The 20,346-nt window shown below is 47.0% G+C and overlaps 2 long non-coding RNA genes and 1 other non-coding gene across 3 annotated transcripts; 2 read left to right on the top strand and 1 right to left on the bottom strand.

Annotated features, from left to right (window-relative positions):
- The first annotated feature begins 10,563 nt into the window (after nt 1-10,563).
- Nucleotides 10,564-10,621, top strand: LOC148638150 (U7 small nuclear RNA). Its single transcript, XR_015931110.1, has one exon. It is a non-coding gene; the product is annotated as a U7 small nuclear RNA (small nuclear RNA).
- Nucleotides 10,622-11,634: 1,013 nt separating this feature from the next.
- On the bottom strand, nt 11,635-17,024 carry LOC148638148 (uncharacterized). Its single transcript, XR_015931106.1, has 3 exons — nt 16,948-17,024; nt 16,017-16,087; nt 11,635-11,745 (listed from the first exon to the last, which is right to left on the bottom strand). It is a non-coding gene; the product is annotated as an uncharacterized LOC148638148 (long non-coding RNA).
- LOC148638149 (uncharacterized) lies at nt 12,015-12,655 on the top strand. Its single transcript, XR_015931105.1, has 2 exons — nt 12,015-12,142; nt 12,314-12,655. It is a non-coding gene; the product is annotated as an uncharacterized LOC148638149 (long non-coding RNA).
- Nucleotides 17,025-20,346: the final 3,322 nt, after the last annotated feature.

Here is a 20,346-nt window from a genome sequence, read left to right as displayed (position 1 = left end):
AGGTTCGGGGGCCTGTCTGGTGTGTAAAACACTTGGTTTCAGCAGAGTGGGTGCTGTATTTGAAATGCTATTGAGCCATGAAGACGACCCACCCGTCCCAGTGTATTACCTGTAGTGTAATCTTCAGAAAATCATAAAAAATTAAAGAAAGGGGCCACAGCTACAGTAAGGTTGTATGAGGTTTGGGGGCCTGTCTGGTGTGTAAAACACTTGGTTTCAGCAGAGTGGGTGCTGTATTTGAAATGCTATTGAGCCATGAAGACGACCCACCCGTCCCAGTGTATTACCTGTAGTGTAATCTTCAGAAAATCATAAAAAATTAAAGAAAGGGGCCACAGCTACAGTAAGGTTGTATGAGGTTTGGGGGCCTGTCTGGTGTGTAAAACACTTGGTTTCAGCAGAGTGGGTGCTGTATTTGAAATGCTATTGAGCCATGAAGACGACCCACCCGTCCCAGTGTATTACCTGTAGTGTAATCTTCAGAAAATCATAAAAAATTAAAGAAAGGGGCCACAGCTACAGTAAGGTTGTATGAGGTTTGGGGGCCTGTCTGGTGTGTAAAACACTTGGTTTCAGCAGAGTGGGTGCTGTATTTGAAATGCTATTGAGCCATGAAGACGACCCACCCGTCCCAGTGTATTACCTGTAGTGTAATCTTCAGAAAATCATAAAAAATTAAAGAAATGGGCCACAGCTACAGTAAGGTTGTATGAGGTTTGGGGGCCTGTCTGGTGTGTAAAACACTTGGTTTCAGCAGAGTGGGTGCTGTATTTGAAATGCTATTGAGCCATGAAGACGACCCACCCGTCCCAGTGTATTACCTGTAGTGTAATCTTCAGAAAATCATAAAAAATTAAAGAAAGGGGCCACAGCTACAGTAAGGTTGTATGAGGTTTGGGGGCCTGTCTGGTGTGTAAAACACTTGGTTTCAGCAGAGTGGGTGCTGTATTTGAAATGCTATTGAGCCATGAAGACGACCCACCCGTCCCAGTGTATTACCTGTAGTGTTATCTTCAGAAACTCATTACAAAATTAAAGAAATGGGCCACAGCTACAGTAAGGTTGTATGAGGTTTGGGGGCCTGTCTGGTGTGTAAAACACTTGGTTTCAGCAGAGTGGGTGCTGTATTTGAAATGCTATTGAGCCATGAAGACGACCCACCTGTCCCAGTGTATTACCTGTAGTGTTATCTTCAGAAACTCATTACAAAATAAAGACAGGGGCCACAGCCACAGTAAGGTTGTATGAGGTTCGGGGGCCTGTCTGGTGTGTAAAACACTTGGTTTCAGCAGAGTGGGTGCTGTATTTGAAATGCTATTGAGCCATGAAGACGACCCACCTGTCCCAGTGTATTACCTGTAGTGTTATCTTCAGAAACTCATTACAAAATAAAGAAAGGGGCCACAGCCACAGTAAGGTTGTATGAGGTTTGGGGGCCTGTCTGGTGTGTAAACCACTTAGTTTCAGCAGAGTGGGTGCTGTATTTGAAATGCTATTGAGCCATGAAGACGACCCACCCGTCCCAGTGTATTACCTGTAGTGTAATCTTCAGAAAATCATAAAAAATTAAAGAAAGGGGCCACAGCTACAGTAAGGTTGTATGAGGTTTGGGGGCCTGTCTGGTGTGTAAAACACTTGGTTTCAGCAGAGTGGGTGCTGTATTTGAAATGCTATTGAGCCATGAAGACGACCCACCTGTCCCAGTGTATTACCTGTAGTGTTATCTTCAGAAACTCATTACAAAATAAAGACAGGGGCCACAGCCACAGTAAGGTTGTATGAGGTTCGGGGGCCTGTCTGGTGTGTAAAACACTTGGTTTCAGCAGTGTGGGTGCTGTATTTGAAATGCTATTGAGCCATGAAGACAACCCACCCATCCCACCTGTAGTGTTATCTTCAGAAAATCCTAAAAAATATAAAGAAAGGTTCCACAACCCAAAATAAAGCTGGGAAAAGTCAGAGGACCCGCTTAGTGTGCAAAACACTTGCAGCATTGTGGGTGCTGTGGTTTAAATGCTATTGGTTTGTGAACAGAATACCCCTATCCCAGTGCATTGTGCCATATTAAATAAAAGCATGAGAAAAAGAGATCCAGAATGCAAAGCTGTGTCAGTGTTCTGTGTAAAAAATCGGTTTGAACATCATGGGAGCTGTTTTTAATAAGATGCTGAGTAAAGAATATTTTAATCTTCCTGCTGTCAGTAGTATTTTCAATATAGTTGACCCTTACCTGAATGAAAACAGGACGTAAAGGAAGGGTTTCAGAAGTCAAACAAAGCTTTATTCCCGTGCTTACAGTCTGGGTAATGGGAGACTGCGCTGTTCTGCTTCCTATGGTCATATACGGGTTTTTCGCACGAAGCGATTTGAACAGTATTTCTCGCGTTGTGAACGTGTGCACACAGCGGTCCCCCGGGTTCCAGTTCGTGCGTAATTACGCATCGATGAAAAACCGGAGGTTTAAAAAAAGATAATTAGCTCACTGATAGTTTGATGTAAAGAGTGTGGAAATATCCACAAGTCGTGGTCTTTAAAATGCATTTGGTTTGACGGCGTTCTGTGCTTCCATTGCGAAGATATGGACAAAAGAATATTCGTGCTTGGTCAAAAAAATGTCATAAAAACGAAAAAGTAAAGGCTGAGAAAGCATCCACAATGTATTTTATACACAAAACAAGCATTCTCGCAATTGTAAGAGGTTTCGTGAAAGCGCTACAGGCGTGCCAAAATCGTTTTCGAACTTCGAGCTAACTTTACCCCGGTGTCGTGTGCCGTGCGGAGGCTCTGAAAGCGAGAGCAATGAAAAGGTGCACGACGCTGTGAAAGAAAACAGAGAAGTGAAAGGCAGTCATTCTCTAAGGAGGTGAAATAAAAGCTACTCCCCGTTGGGGAATCGAACCCCGGTCTCCCGCGTGACAGGCGGGGATACTTGCCACTATACTAACGAGGAAGACATCGCTCTCTCCGACCCCCGGCATCGTGTCCCGACCCAGCGTGCTGGAAGCCGACGCGTGCTGTGATCCCTTTACGGAGCAGAAATGACAACCGAGGAGCTGAGAGATCATTTCAGCATTTCGCGTCTGAACGGAAAACACAAACGACCAACTCGGAATGACTTGCCTTTGACGCTTTTCAAAGCGTTCTTTGTGCACGACGACTGCGCCGCCTAGCAGATACAAATGGGTTGTACAACTTTGAACTAGCAAATGGAAGAGGGCTAAGCCCCCTCTCTTTTAGCCCAGGTTCGATCTGTCTCCCAGAATCACCAGGGCGCACACACACACACCCGTGCCGTTGAAGTGCTCTGCTTCATTTCTAAGGGCAACTCAACATTCACTCCTACCCCGAGTGCAGAAAAGACAGCATCCACAGCAACAACAGCTCAGGTCTCTGCACAGGAGCAAAGCTGCCCTCATCTCCTCTGCTCTGCGGCTCCTGCGGAGTGGAGTCCTGCCTGGAGCCGTGTTTGCAGGCGGCGGCTCCCCGCGCCCTGTCTGTGCGTCGTGTCCAAGAGCTCCTGGGAGGAAGAGAGAGCCCTCCCACTCGGGGGCTTTTCCACGGTCTGTGTGAGGAGGGGCGGGTGTGTCCAGTAGCTTATAGAGCGGAAGCCTGGGGCGGCGGAGAGCTGTGATCATGCAGACCTTGAGACCTCTTTGTCTGCTTTCCCGCCCCCCGTCCGCCCAAGCTCTGCTCCAAAGTACCCCGGCAACCCCTCACACCTGCACGTGTCACAACCATTAGGTGTGGTCATGAGACACCCATTGGGTGTTGTTCTGTTCTTGCTAATTGTTTCCTGCCCATCGCAGGCAGGAGTCCATGCAAGGAAGATGCGCTGGACAGAGCTCAGAGGGCGCAGCTGGGTGGCTTTCCTTCTGAGTGACGTTCCTGCAACACTCTCCCGCTACTCTTGGTGCGCTCATGCCGCAACACAGGAAGGCTGGAGCAGGTGGCTGTGGGCTCTGCGCACCGCCGAAATAGTTCAGATGGGAGAGCGCTAGACTGAAGATCTAAAGGTCCCTGGTATGATCCCGGGTTTCGGCATTTTGTTTCATCGCGCCCTTTGTTCCTCTCTCCAGCGCTCCCTGCCTAAAATGACACTTCCCTTTCTCAGCCCGAAACGCAAGTGAGACACCAGCAGTGGTGCCTCCAGGTTTCCGTAGTGTAGCGGCTATCACGTTTGCCTAACACGCAAAAGGTCCCTGGTTTGAGACCGGGCGGAAACAGCCTCTTTTTGCACATTCCTGTACTTCACAGAGGTCTTGAGCGACCGGTCATTTGTTCCCAATGTATTTCCGGTGCCTTCGTGCACTCTTGTACCAAACGCACGTTCCTTCTGTACGCGGAGCCGATCATTTGCAATTGGGCTGTGCCGAGAGACCAGGACAAGCTCTGTCGGCTCAAAAGCAGCGCAGGACCTGCAAGAACAACAGAAAGATTAGCATCCAGCGGGGTCCTCTTAGTGAGCCCAAGATCTCATCAAGAATCGGCTCCAGCAACAGGGCTGGGCGCATTGTTCCATTCTCCGACCACTCTTGGTGTAAACAAGTCCCTCCTGGTCTCTGCTTGAAATGCACCTTCCTGCGTTTGCTTTGGTGTAACTGGCTTCCCCTGCATGGGCGAATGTGAAGAAGATCCTTAGTAAGTAATTGAAGAAAACCGAGAAGAGGTCGGAGTGGCCTCTGTCGTTCATCAACGATCCAGTCAGGCAGTACTCCTCTGTAAAGCGCCGTTCGTTCACATCGATTGGCTTTTTTTTGCCTTCATTCGTGCAAGTAGTAAAAGCAGACGCCCCTTTAGGGAGCCTGTCAGCACCCGTTGTTTTCCCCTTCTGTAAGCTCTCCATAGCCTCTCAGCTCTTCTACTGTCAAATCCCCCTCAAGTACTTCCCTATCTTCTTCACTCAAAACGTTTTCTAGCTTTGAGGTAAAAAAATGAATTTCTTCATCCTTTACCTCTGTAGAGCTTCTCTGTCCTGTCCCTAGTTTCTGGTCTGCTGTCCTTCCTGTCCCTCTCTTTCCCCTGGGCTATATATTTCCGGGTCTTGCACTCTGTCCTCGCTCAGCACTGACGTTCGGATGTCCTGAGACCCGCCTAGCACCAGGGCGCCCCACATCCGCTCCCTGAGGGCACAGGTTTCTATACGGCATTCCTGAACTCTTTGCACTAATGAGCCCGGGCCTTTTTCCCGTCTCGCCGCTACGCATATGGGTCTTTTTCCGCACTCCTGCTCCCCACGGTTAGTCCCTTTGGACGTCCGTGACAAGAAGGCCTCGATGCAGGAGAGGATAGCACTCAGCTCTGTACTCTCTCTTCCCTCCTCATCAACTACACTTTCCATGACAGACTTGGAGCCTACCACTTTCCTGAAAAAGAAGCGAGTACACTTCTCATTTTCTTCCAAGAACTGACCTCTGCTTCTTAACAGCACTCCTCGACTGCTTTCTTCGACTATGCTCCGGATGTCCTTTTTTAAAAGGGTGATATCCTCAAGCACATCGAAGCCACCGTGCAGCATCGTGTAGAGACGCTGCAGCTGCCTCTGTTTCCTGGCTAGCACTCCTCTCCGTCTGGCAGCAGCCTTCCTTCCCTCAGCCATGAAAAAGGCCTTTGTCCTCACCTTCACCTCCTCCCACCACTCTCCTACTGACCCGTACAGACACTGCAAGGACAGCCACTGTGATAGTTTCTTCTTGTGGCGGGATACTACCCCCTCGTTCTCTAGCAGCTTTGTGTTGAGTTTCCAGAGGCCTCTGCCAAAGACAGTCCCGCCTTGGAGTTCCACTCTACACCCTAAAGCCTGATGTTCTGAGAAGAAGACAGGCTGAAGAGTGACCCCAACAACTTTCACTCTCTCTGAGACAAAGCAATAGTCAATTCTGGAGCTGCTATTCCTCCCTGACTATGTATATCCTGCTGTTGTGGGATATATACATCTATATGTGTCTGAGAGTTTAAAGTCTTGAACTAAGTTTTGCAGGGCCAGTGAGCTGGAATCAAATTTTATCGGCCTTTTGGCTAAGATCAAGTTCAAGTGGCATGCCCGCAGTTCTTGTCTTTCCAAAGTTCTAGAAGGCGATCGAAGATCCTGAGGAGTGCTTGAGCTGGTATCGCCCGAGGTTGAGCCTAGGGGGTTAAGGCCAAGCAGCAGCTGAGCTGGGTGGGATCTGGCAGCAACGTTCTCTCTCTCTGCTCTCTCCTCTCCCCTCCCCCTTTCTCTTTGCTCCACCTCCTTGGCCTCTTGGCTGGGAGTAGGTACTCTTGGCCTGCCCGCGGTGCTTGCTTTCTTCCTCGAGACTCGGAAGCGCTATCCGCTCCCTCTCTCTCTCTTTCTGCCTCCTTGGCCTCTTGGCTGGGAGTAGGTACTCGTGGCCTGCCCGCGGTGCTTGCTTTCTTCCTCGAGACACGGAAGCACTATCCGCTCCCTCCCTCTCTCTCCTCCTGCGCCTGCACCTAGCTGGGCTTTGCCCACAAGGACAAAGTCCAGGGCTCACTCGCTGCTCCTTTAGCAGCTTAACCCTCCTCTCCACAGGACCTTGCTCTCTCTCTTTCTCTCCTTTTTTCTTTTTTCTCCTTTCCAGATGGCAGACAAGAAGACACTGATCCGGTTCCACTGGACCAAGAAAACAGAGACGATGCCAACTGCGAGATCCTATTTCAATACCTTCCTGAGAGGGATCCTGCAGTTGGTGGCCGGAGATCTCTACTGCCTGCAAGACAACAAGGCAGAGAGATACATGGAGGCCTACATGGCCACGGTCGCCTCATATGAAAAGGCAACGAAAATGATCAGAGAAAAAGGTAAGCACCCCCGTTTCTCTGATTTCAGGCCGGAGCCTATGAGGAAGACAAACCAGAGGACCATCACAGTCCTCACATACAACCCCTACGTACCAATGGAACTGGTAACAGCGTACCTATGGAGGTAAGTAACTCTGGTGGGCAAACCGACGGAGATCAGGGACAGTTGCGGCGTCTGGTACGGCAAACGCCAGTACCGAGTCCTCCTGAAAGAGGACCTAGAGGGCGTCGACGGTTTCCAGCACCCCCCGGCCCGCTTCAACATCGGAGCCGACAGGGGGTACCTTTACTACCCCAGGATGCCGGATTTCTGCAAGAAGTGCAGAAAGTCCTGTCACAAGGAGAACACGTGTGACATTGTCAGATGTCACAACTGTAACAAAGAGGGGCACCTGGCAAAAACCTGCCGGGCAGCCAAAAAGTGCGACGGATGCAGCGCCGAGGGACACCTCCTTCACCAATGCAAGGTAAGCAAACCTTCATTTGCGCAGGTGGTGGAAGCCGACCAGCAGAAACCGGTCTCAAGACAAAGGGAGAGAGGTGAGAACAAAAAACCCGCACCTCCCCCGCAGAGAACTGAAACTGCCGAGGTCACACCCCCAGCCGCACCAGTGTCACAAGATGGCCGCCAGGACGACGGACAAAATGGCTGACCGGAGGAAGGGCCCTAATAACTCCCAGCAAGAAGGGAAAGAGAAAGGGGGAGAAGAGATGCAGGGCGGATCCACCTTCGGAAGGACAAAAGAAAAGAGTGGTAAGCGAGAACCGTTTCCTCGTCCTAGAGGAAACGGAACTTTCTTCCCCCGAGGCCCAGGAACAACCGGAGGAGGCAGCCCAGGAAATGGAAACCCTCCCCCCCGAGGCCCAAAGACGACAGGAAGTGACAGCCCAGGAAACAGAACCCCCCTCCCCCGAGTCCCACGGACAACAGGAAGAGGCAGCCCAGGAAGAGGTAACCCCCTCCCCCGAGGCCCAGGACAACAGGAAGAGGCAGCCCAATAAGTCGGAACCCCCTCCCCCAATCCCCAGGAACAACAGGAAGAGGCATCCCAGGAAGTGGAGCCCCCCTCCCCCAAGGCCCAGGAGCAACTGGAGGTCCCGGAAACTCCTGGAGAAAGGGAAGAAAAAAGCCTTCCCGAAGCGGTGGCGGAGAGTATCCTTGAGGAAGACGAGGATTACTTTGAAGCCGCCCTGGAGCCGGGACTGATGGTAGGGCTGGACCTGTCCAGCATGTTTACCTTTCAGTCCCCAGCGAGGCCTGGAGGGAGCCCAGCATATTCCCCCCAGGACCCGAACGAGAGGAGTTACATCTAGGCTAAACAGTGCCCAGATGTAGAGTCCCAAGTTTTCCACTGTAAGCACAAAGAGAGGAGGTTCAGCTTTCACTTGTTTAATCATGACTGTGAAACTTACCTTTCTAACATCTAACGTGAGAGGGCTAAGAGACCCGGTGAAAAGACGGGGAGTCTTTCATGATCTGGCTTCAAAGTCTTTCTCAGTTTGTTTCTTACAGGAGGTCCACCTGAAGGATGAAAGCGACAAGCTGACATTCACCAGGGAATGGACGAAGGGAGAATCATGCTGGAGCGTAGGAGGTGTCCACTCTTCTGGAGTGGGAATCCTCCTCGGAAACCCAGAAATGACGCTGGTTTCCTCCTTCTCGGTGGTGCAGGGCCGGATCCTGGTCGCAGACATCGACTGGAGGGGGCAGAAGTTGAGAGCAATTAACGTCTATGCTCCGACGGAACCCTCTATCCGGAAGGAAGTGTTTGCTGACCTGACCAGCTGCTGCACCACCAACAGACAGGTCTCCCGGACAACGACCGGGAGAAGGGGAGCGACGCTAGTTCGGCAGAGCTGGAGTCGCTACTCAAGCAGTTCTCCCCGGTAGACGGTTTCAGACGGTGCCTCCCTAACGACACCGGAACGACATGGAAAAACTCCCGGGGAGTGTGCAGCCGCCTGGACTACATCTTTCTGCACACGACCTGCTCCCTGGAATCAGCGACGGTGTCCCCGGAGTGGTATTCCGACCATGAGCGCTTGATGGTGGTGGCTAACACCAACCTGCCGGCATTCGGTCGTGGGTACTGGAAACTGAACCGGGAGATATTGGAGGAAGACGACTTCAAGGCACTGTTCCGTAAAGACTATGAGAGCTGGAAGTTGTGTACCCACTGCCGGCTAGACTCAGACGAGCGCTGCAAGGGATGATCTTCGGCTTCGTCTTGGGCGGCAAGTACGAGTACATCACGAGAAACCGGATGTGTCAGCTGGTCGAGGAAGGGGGTCCAGATGTCCCACATTTCCCCCTGAAACTTGACTGCATCTTCTACTGCAACCTCTGTTGGGCGCTGCGGGAGCCCATCAGCCACAAGTACCAGTACTTTGTCAGGCTGTGGCTCTCCGTCCCCATGAGGCACTTGGTCCAGTGGTCAAACACTGGGCCCAAGGCAGAGATGCGACCGGAGTTCTACACCCATGCTGTCAAGTGGAGCAGGAGGTACGAGGCCACGAGACAGCCAGAGCCCTGCAGCAACCACAGAGCTCTGTACAAAGAGGTGAGGGGGCATCTGGTCGCCACAAAAGGCTAAGAGTTCCCAGACAAGTCTGGGAAAGAACGCAGCCGAAAGAACTGGACAACCAACTGAAGGACCTCAACTGGATGGCTGTACACAAGTGACTGGCTACCAGAGAGGTCCTCTACAGACACTCGCTTACCAGGAACCCGCATTGCCCCCAGGACAAGTGTTTCGTCGAGGAGACTCAGGAGCACGTGTTCTGGAGCTGCCCCTTCGCCAAGGCGTTGTGGGGCAGAATGGACAACATTATGCAACTCCTGGGAACGGATGCGGTGCTCAGTTACCAGTACATTCTGCTGGGGGCTGGCACCCACTGGACTGGACAAGGGGACACAGGACCTGCGGGGGCTGCTGCTGTCCCTCACAAAACAAGGACTGTGGAAGGCGAGGAACACTCTTATCCGGCACAACATAAAGTGGGGGGCGAGGGAGCTGGAGGAGAGGATCCTGGCGGACCTCAGGAGGAGGACGAAGCACCACGTCGCCAAATGGGGTTTCCCCACGGCGAGGGAGCGCTGGAAAGGACTTTGGGATATACAGGGATTAAAGGACGATAGCGAGTGGTAGGTTTGGAGGGACTCTCTTAATTGCGCAAATCCGCCCCCACTTGCAAAGATTGATAACGGACAATCAATCTCCGTTCCGCCGTTGTTTTTTATTACATGGAGTGTTAATATGTGTGAGATGTTCCTTTTGAGATGTTTTTTTTTTTTGTGGAATAAAGTATATTTTGTAGAACAAAAAAATCTTATGACAAGGTTTACAAGTTATCTGTTGAACTACATTCTAATAGGTGTGGTCACAGTCCAGGTCATTTGTTTACGTTTTTGTTTCTGCAGCAACTGTTAGATGAAATGTGCTAATATGTAACCTAACTCCAGTGTGAATAACTAGAAGAGGGGAGCAGCTCCATTCCAGACCAAGGGAGCTTTGAGATTGGCTGGGCCAGATCTCTCATTTGCATATCTGATTTGGAAATATAACACTACACCCCCTTCTTGCATGGATTTAACTTGCACCCAAGAGTCCCATACTGTGTATTGCTACTTATTTTTATTATGATAAGTGGTGATTAGCAGTTGACAGGTTTTATTTGTTGAATTATAAATGGTTTTGTATTATCACCCTGAATGGCCTGTACTCAAGGTTTGGTAGGGTATGTGTTTTCATTTCATTTACCAAATGGAATTTTTGCTCTTTTAGTATTTGTCTAGAAGGCTTTCTGAAGTCAGGAAGCCCATTTATTTGGTGAAAAAAGATTCTGTATTAATATTAATATTTCTCATACAACATAAATAGGGTCTTTTAGGAATAAAAAGATCTTGCACTTGGAAATCTTAATAAAGCTGTGTGCTTCCATACACTCGAGCAGTTTTGATTCCTAATATTTGACCTTAGGTGTGGGAACGGGTCTTTTTTGCCATTTGATTTCCAATTGATCAGCACAGTATAGAAAATAGACCCATAAAGCAACCTCAGCAGTGACAAATGTGCAAAAAGTGATCACTTGTTTTCGCCCGCTTTGAAACTGAAACCCTTTGGTGTGTTAAGAGAATGCGATAACCACTACACTGCGCAAGGTGGGAATGGGTGACTTGCAGAGAGTGTTGAACTTCGAGAAAGGACTTCTCTCAGGAATATATTTCCACATTCTGAAGAGGAGATTTACTCCATTTCTGTAGTCTGACTTCCTCTTTTGCTAGAGAGCTGTAGAATGTGGAGTCACCTATCCAGCTCTGGGAGCAATGTGTAGATAACAGGTTTGTTACTGCCGGATGAGCACAGAAAATTAATACAGCAGAATAAACACACTGAGTATTTGAAGGGAATTAACAATCTTTTACGTCTCGTCATGTTCAATGCTGCTGTCATTTCTGTAATATTGTGATTATCATGTTCATCACACATGCGCAAGATCCCCTGTTTGAAATTGGGCAGAAACAGGTGTCTTTTTATCTTCTCACATTTTGCACTCCTGCCAGTGTTTTTGGATCTTGTTTTGTCTTATTGCAAGAATTCGAATTTCCTGTGTCATTCATCACATCACATCACATCAAACAGCCAGCAGATCGTGTCACCTTTCAGATAGTCATTCTTCTGCTTCCTAAATTTCCTAGAGACAGGTCTTTTCAGCAGAACTGACAAACGTGGCAAAGCAACCTGATAAGACCAGGTCCTAGAAGTCACTACTCAGTCAGTTAGTACTGCCGAAATGCAAGCCCTTCCTCCAGCCTGAAGAAGCTGATCCTACATTACTCATGAAGAAGATGTATCTACCAAACCTCAGAGAGCTGAGCTGGATCACTCCAGTGGAGGGGGAGAGACAGAGAGGCACCAGGCTGCAGGCTGTGGACTTCTGAGTGAGCTGAAAAGGGACAGGTAGAAACATGTTGAATATTTAGTTTTACAACAATACCTTGAGTTTGGACTGCGATCAGCTTCATTTTGTATTTCAGCTGTGAAAATGCAATTTCAAAAATGCACGCCCCAGTCATGTTAGGTTCAAGTTACAGTTGCATCACAACTCAATACATTTGCAATTCACTTCAAATGTTGTTTTTGTTTGATCCAGTCTGTCCTCACCTAAAGGAGATATCGACTCAGTCTTTGGAATTTGTATATATATATATTTCAGTGATCCCTCAGCCATTCCTTCTGTTTTGTAATTCAATTTCTCTTTTAAAATTCCTTCCCCACTTCTAGGACCTGCAGTTGCTGAACTCCACAATGGCTTCTATTGGAAAGTCTGTGACTGAGACCAAGTAAGTGTTCACTTTTTTATAAAACCATTATTTATTTTGGAGCAATGAGCAATTCTTATATAAATACAATAAAATCATTATGCTCAAACTATGAGAGAGAAAATTAAGGATAATTTAAGAAATCAGTCTTAGCTTGTTTCTATACACAGATGGTATCATTTATTTTCAAAGGAAACCCACGAGGATTCCCCTGGTGTGCAAGATGTGCCTGAATACTTTTGATCAGCTTCCTGCTCACTTGAAGAGGGCGTGTATGAAGCACGCCACGGCAGAAGAGATCAGGATGGCCTCTCAACAGGCGAGGAAGGACATGATAAATCACCTGAAGAACATCGTGGATTACAACAGAATAGAGATTGTGTCTGGCGAGGCAAACAGGGCAGTGGTTGTAAGACTGCTGGAGTCCTTGGCATTAGGGACTAAATATACTAAACGTATGATGCTAAAATGATGCTAAAATGTTATTTTCACATATATTAATGTAATAAATGATTGCTTATGCTTTATGCACTACTTCACTGCTTCACTGCTCTATGCTGTCTGGAAATAAATCCTCAGACTGCTTACTGCCCTGGGCATGTACCAATAAATCCGAATGCACATCTGAATCCCAAACAGAATCTCTAGTAAAATACGATCATTTGTGAAACAGGCAAATGACTGTCTCAGGGGCCCATTCCTCATTCTCAAGACACATGTATGTAGTACGTACACCATGCATTGAGCAATAGGGACTGAAGACACCACAGGTAAGGTTATAAGTCATTCTGAGGGATACAGCTAGGCATCTGAAATGCAGGGTTTGAGAGCCTTCAGGAGCACTGCATCCTTTGAGACAGACCCGTGCGTGTTAAACAAATGATCATTTCTTTCAGCATTAGGGACTAAATATACTAAACGTATGATGCTAAAATGTTATTTTCACATATATTAATGTAATAAATCATTGCTTATGCTTTAACAACAAATCGAATTAAAATAAAAGCTTAAATTTTGTATTTATCTTGTACCATAGAACATGATTTTCTTTGTATTTCATGCCCACAAAGTGTCCAAATGTTCTATGATCATTTCTTTCAGCATTAGGGACTAAATATACTAAACATATGATGCTAAAATCCTGAAAAAAGGATGTGCTCCATCTCGTCAGTAGATTGGATTCCAAAACTGATTTGGGTCAATATACATTACCTTTGAAGATAAGGTACAGTCTACTGTAGGGAACCATCAACGTAGAAAGCATTGGCCTTCCCTGGGGGGCAGGTAGGTGCAAAAGATAAACCTTTATCCTATCTTTATCCTAAGATAAGTGGCCAAGCTCATCATGTTGCCATAGTAGACAAAGTTCTATAAAATGTTGAATAACTTTTAAAAAAAGCATTTTGGTCTTTCAGTACTGTACAAGGTTAATTAAACTGTCCCTGGTAATGCAAAGTAATTAGAAGCATCCCAGAAACTTTATCTCTAGAAACATTAGCTGTTTTATATCATGTAATTTAGTGTGATGTTGTCAGAATTCAAGGACATTATCACACACAGAAATTGGTTCAGTTAAATCTAAAAAACACAGCTAAACATGGGTTTAAATGTAAAATAGAAGTCTTACCTTTTGTCAAAAGATTTAATTCAAGAAGTGAACCTCAGATCCTTTTTTGAAAAAAGTAAGTTCAAATGAAAATGATTGTTAAAAACTGGGCTTTCAATAAATGACAAATTTAATCTAATACTGCTCTGATCATGGTAGCAGGAAGGTGTGAAAATTACTCTGTACCTAGGAGTATTTTGATCCCGAGTTCTGAATCCCAAACAGAATCTCTAGTAAAATAGGAGGCACTGGACTATAAATACCCATCCATGTTATAACACACTCACCAAGGGTTTTTTAGTTTAACTCTGAGCTTTGAGAGATTTAATACCTATGGTACCCATATTCATCCTTTATTTAAGGGAAGTACACATCCTAGACACACAGGAAACCCTCTTGCCCCAAGGGAAGACCGATACTTTGGATGGTAATGATTGAACCTGGCTTACAACAGACATCTTTTGAAATGGTAATTCTTTCAGGTGGCTTGGCAAACTTCCTGCCCCAGCTAAGACAGGTACTTTGGATGTTAATGCTTGAGACTAGACATCTTTGGAAATGGTAATTCTTTCCGAGGGCTTGGGAAACTCTATTTCTTTGAATGCACCTGCACTGTTGAATATACTTTAAACCCATGCTTAGCCATGTTTTTAAAATTAAATTATAACGATTTCTGTGTTTGATAATGGTAGCAAAGGCTTACTGGATATGAGTGTCAAGTGTCGACACGAGTGTGAGCAGCGTCGATTCGAGTGTGAACGGTGTCAACACGAGTCCTGTTGTTCAGTACAGTGTCAATACGAGTGTGAACAGTGAGTCCTGTTGGTCAGTACAGTGTCAATACGAGTGTGAACAGTGTCGACACGAGTGTGAACAGTGAGTCCCGTTGATCAAAAAAGTATCAATATAAGTGTGAACAGTGAGTCCTGTTGTTCAGTATAGTGTCAATACGAGTGTGAACAATGAGTCCTGTTGGTCAGTACAGTGTCAATACGAGTGTGATAAGTGTCGACATGAGTGTGAACACTGAGTCCTGTTGATCAAAAAAGTATTAATAGAAGTGTGAACGGTGAGTCCTGTTGTTCAGTATAGTGTCAATACGAGTGTGAACAGCGAGTCCTGTTGTTCAGTACAGTGTCAATATGAGTGTGAACAGTGAGTCCTGTTGTTCAGTACAGTGTCAATACGAGTGTGAACAGTGAGTCCGGTTCTGTACAGTGTCAATACGAGTGTGAACAGTGAGTCCGGTTCTGTACAGTGTTAACTCATTGAATTCCCTCTTGCTCTGCACAGTGTTACAGGTGAGAACACGTGTTTTATTCTTTGCAGAATTAACACAGACAGATACTGCTGTTGAATACTCCACAGTCAACAAACCCCGAGCCGCACAAAGTGAGGATCTTTTACTTCTATCTATTAAACTAGCAGAAATAAAACATCATGATAACTTCTTGCTGCTCTGTCCAGTTTAAACACAAGTGTGAACATTTGTAATAATAGTGAGTCCTGCTGTTGTGCACAGCGTGAATACAAGCGTGAACAGTGAGTCCTGTCGTCTGAACAGTGTCAATACGCGTGTGAACAGTGAGCCCTGTTGTTCAGTATGGTGTTAATGTAAGTCTTATCCTGTATAGTATAAGTTAACATAAGTATTGACCCGTATCCTGTTCTCTACAGACATCACACTACCCAACAGTGATGTGGAGTACGCCACCGTCAACAAACCGAGAGAAGCACAAAGTGAGGACTTTTTTAACTCTTTACCACAGTATAAAACCCACAGGAGTAATGAGAATGACACTAAAAACAACAACACTGATAGTGAACAAGAGATTTTGAACAATACACATTCTAGTCAGATTTAAATACCCACAGACCTGACCGTTGGAAGTAGTAAAAAAATGCAAATTATTTTTTTTCTGCGTGCAGGTTTTCTAAGAATTGAAGAAAGGTTAAAAACGAGAGAACGCCATTTGGTTTTTCAAGCCTGTCTGGTAGTTAGTGATTAATTGGACCCATGATTTAATCCACCTGTATCTGGAGAGAAGCCAGGGTATCGGCATCAACAACAAGGCTGGGCAGCTTGTTCCCCACCCGCCTCTGTGTAAAGACGCGTCACCCATTCTTGGTTTTATTTTCACCTTTCACTATACGTGAAGAATTCCAAAAGGTGCACAAATGCTCTGGAGCTATTCTGTGGTTCGGCGATGTCTCTGGAGCCTTTTGTCACAGTGTGCGACTTCCCTGTGTGTCTCCCCGAACACAGGGTCTGACTGAAGGGGCACTGACCTGCAGGAATGGGAGGAGACCGAGCTGGGACGGTTCTGCCATGTCAGCGAAACTCTGGACCCCGACTTCATCTGCCAAAGAAACAGCAGTGTCAATTAACTCAGCCAGCGAGTTCAACTGTCGCCTCCCTTCTCTCCATCTCTGTGTGTCCCATCTCTTCATAACCCGTCTCCTATCAATCCTACTGTGTTTCATTTACTCTTCCTCACTCTGTCTCCTGTCCGGTTGTCTGCACTTAAAACTGAGGTATTTCCTGTGATCTCCTCTCTCTCGCTGTGTCTCCTGTCCTGTGTGTTTGTTACTGAGGGATTCTCTGTGATCTCCTCTCTCTCTCTCACTGTGTCTCCTGTCCTGTGTGTTAGTATGTTTGTTACTGAGGTATTTCCTGTGATCTCCTCTCTCTCACTGTGTCTCCTGTTCTTCAGTGTTTTAATTATTTTTAAATTAAAAATAATTTAGCTCATTCCTCTCTCACTCACTGCGACTCCTATCCATTCTGTGTTCAGTTCCTCTGACTTGCCTCTTGCATCAGCGCTAGCAATATCATGCATCTATCTAATTTAAAATTATTGATCTGTCACCTTGATAGTTCGATCTCTGCTACAGTTAGCATAGATGGCACAATTAAAAGGACGATGAGCTCAACATCTGTGCGCGTCTAATTAACTGAACCGTACAGAACATTGTGCCTCAGCTAGTCTCTCGCTGGCGGGGTCGCCCATCGGCGAGACCACGTCTCCAGGAAATTCTGTGGACTGGACACCGCGGGAGGGTGGGGCTGTGTTTCCGCACGAACGCCGGAAATCACTCAGGATCTCCAGAGAGACTCCTGTAGCCTTACAGCATCACAGTCACAGGCCTCAGCATTGCAACTGTATAATATCAAACGCCCAGACACCCTGAGGTGAGGCCGACCAGTCTGAAGTATTACCTGTAAACACCAGGCACACTGGAACCTGACTTCATCGTCCACTTAGCGCAGAGGTGGGGCGGACAGTCAGTTTTCTGGGGAGAAAAAAAACAACACCAGGAATTTAGCATACTGAAAGGATCATGGAGTGATGATCTGGCTGAACCCGCTTGGCTGAGGGCTCCTGGCCAGAGGACGAGGAGGCTGGGACCCCCCCTGCACAGCGAGGAGGAGTGACCAGGGGGGGCAGCTACACAGGTGGAGACGGGGTGGGAGAGGGACGCGAGGGAGAGAGGGGGATCACGTGCAGTATTGACAGTGTTTCAGGAGAGGAGTCAGGAGTGATTGCTAAAATATCGACAGCCGAGTCTGACCGAACTAGGGTGTGGCCATCCCTCTCGAACTTTCATCACAAACTCCTGTCTTCCTGCGGTGTCTCTGAGGAAGCTACCATTTTTCATTGGCTACTAAGAGGTGGAAGAGGTGTTAGTGGGACAGCAGGGGGGCGCTCACCCTGCGGTCTGATACCCCAGTATAGTGACGGGGGACACTATACTGTAAACAGGCGCTGTCCTTCGGATGAGACGTAAAACCGAGGTCCTGACTCTCTGTGGTCATTAAAAATCCCGGGGCGTCTCTCGAAAAGAGTAGGGGTGTAACCCAGGCGTCCTGGCCAAATTTCCCATTGGCCCTTACCAATCATGACCTCCTAATAACCCCCCTCTCTGAACTGGCTTCATCTCTCTGCTCTCCACCCCACTGAGAGCTGGTGTGTGGGGAGCGTTCTGGCGCACTATGGCTGCCGTCGCATCATCCAGGTGGGGGCTGTACATTGGTGGCGGTAGAGGGATACCCCATTCCCTGTGCAGCGCATTGAGTGGGGTGTCCAGAAAAGCGCTATATAAGTGTTAGCAATTATATAGCTCAGCCCCTCAGTAGTTGAGATCTCTGTTATACCCATCTAGAAACATGCAATCAGCATGTTATTGTTGAAGCAATAGTCACAACATTATTCCACACCTGGGTGAGAGGCGGGTTATGATGACAGTCATGCTTTCTACACCTTATACTGAGCTCAGAAATGGACCGGGCGGACATCTCACGAGCAGATCCCTCTGCGTATAAGAAAGGCAACTTGTCTCTGCAAAAATACCACGGATTCACATCCAAAATATGATAAAAAGGCAAAAACCCCACACTTGGAATGCAAACGTACCCTACAAAGGAAACACGGTTTTAAAACCAACTTGATTTTCCCCTGGAGAAACCTTTTTATGGACACACATCGCATCTATTACACATGTATAACTAAATATAAAGATAAAACTTAATATAAGAAGTCATGACACATCACACATGACAAAGTCTGGTACAGAATAAACAGTTTACACTGACCCACCTTTATTTACCCTGGTCACTCACTTCTATTAACTGTTTAATTGGGTAACAAATTAATATTTGTTTCAATTTGGGATCTACACCTGGGAGCCCTGAAATGTTGGCCAGAGGGGAGAAGCTGATATTCAGACGTGAGAATATATTATGATGTTGTTTTTCACCTGTCTAATCAAAGCTTGTTCAAAAATGATCTGATTATAGGACACCCGAGTTTATAATCATACTCATTCCACTTTTTAACCCCGTATATATGCACAATATGAAACGTATATACACTAAATCTCACGTGTGACTCCCATAGTATACATTTCTTTACGAAAATTAGGAACACTTATTACAATTATCAACCCCCCATGACGAGGCAATATTTCATACCTTTGTTTCTTTGTGGGTTCAAAGTTCTGTCCTGTCGTTTCACACGTAATGTTTTGGTAGTTATCTCAATTTTCCTTTGCAATTATCTCCAAGATCATCATCAACTTTTTGTAAAACGCTATGCACAACTGATATTTAAAGAAAGTCCTGTACCAAAAGGTCTTCGTAGGGAAAGACAACTTTTTTTTCCTTACGTCAGTCGCTACACGGTTACTCTTAAAATCCATTCATCGCCTTTAAAAAAAAAGTTTCGTTTTTTATTGTGGTTCACTGACATTTCTGTCACAATTCTGAGGGACCCCAAATAAAATTAACTTGCCTGTTTGAAGACGCCGGCGAGGTTAAGACAGGTATCGAGCCACCTCCGTATCTAACGGACGTTTAAAATAAAAAAATGGCGTGTAATGTTGCGAAGGGCTACGTTTTTTTATAGGTTGTCGATTGTAAGGGACGTGGGCCGCGACAGAAATACTTGTCGGGGTGGGAAAAGATTTATTGATGGTTTATTGTACCGCAACGGTCACAATTGACTCACCAGCAAAGATGGCGCCGAGGCCACATCGACTCCCTCCCGCCCTGCCTCGCACCGAAGCTCGAGCTGCGGAGCGCGACGCCGAACCGCCGGTCCGCGGGCGCGGGCGCCGGACATAGACGTCTTAACCCCTTCCGAGGCGCAGGAATTATAGATCACTGTAGTTTCTTCTAGACCCGGGTTAGGGACAGTGTGCCCTCCGTGAGAGTCTTCTGAGGAAGACAGTGTCTCATGGGTGTCCAGGCTGTCCATCACAGGACACACAGACATACACACTCACACACCCTGGACAGGACACCAGTCCATCACAGGACACACACACACTCACTCACACATCCTGGACAGGACACCAGTCCATCACAGGACACACACACACTCACACACCCTGGACAGGACACCAGTCACTCACAGGACACACACACACACACACACACACACACACTCACACTCACACTCACACTCACACACCCTGGACAGGACACCAGTCCCTCACAGGACACACAGACACACACACTCACACACCCTGGACAGGACACCAGTCCATCACATGACACACACAGACTCACTCACACACCCTGGACAGTACAGCAGTCCATCACAGGACACACACACACCAGGGCCAGTTTTCCCAGAAGCCAATTAGCCCAAAAACCTGTCTTTGGACTCGGAGAACACAAGGAGAACATGCAGACTCCACACAAACAGTTCCGAAAGCCCGAAAAGTGGTTGACGTTTTAATTTGGCAACGCCACGATGGATCCCAGTTTTTTTTTTATTTTGGAGGACAAAGAGGACAAAAAAGGAAACGTCCGGAGTCTTGTAGCGTGAAAAGGGTTTAAATTTCGACTTAAGGAGTTGGCCATCGTTATATTTCGCGAGGTATATAATACAGGGGGAAAAAGAACATTTACATTTATCAATCTACTAGTAATACTGGGTGGATGTCACGTTCCCCAAAGTTCAGTGTCTCTCTCTAATAAAGTAGAAACGCGACATTAAACTCCGTTCGAAACGGGAGAAATCACCAGGACACGATACAGCTGACGTCCGGAAAAGAAAAAAAGAACTCCTATTCCCATTTGTAATGACCCTGTCGTGTTTTTCCCGGTGTACGC

Source organism: Lepisosteus platostomus (assembly GCF_059453375.1).
Source record: "Lepisosteus platostomus isolate fLepPlt1 chromosome 5 unlocalized genomic scaffold, fLepPlt1.hap1 SUPER_5_unloc_3, whole genome shotgun sequence".
Classification (NCBI taxonomy): Eukaryota; Metazoa; Chordata; class Actinopteri; order Semionotiformes; family Lepisosteidae; genus Lepisosteus; species Lepisosteus platostomus.
This window is presented reverse-complemented; position numbering and strand designations above follow the sequence as displayed.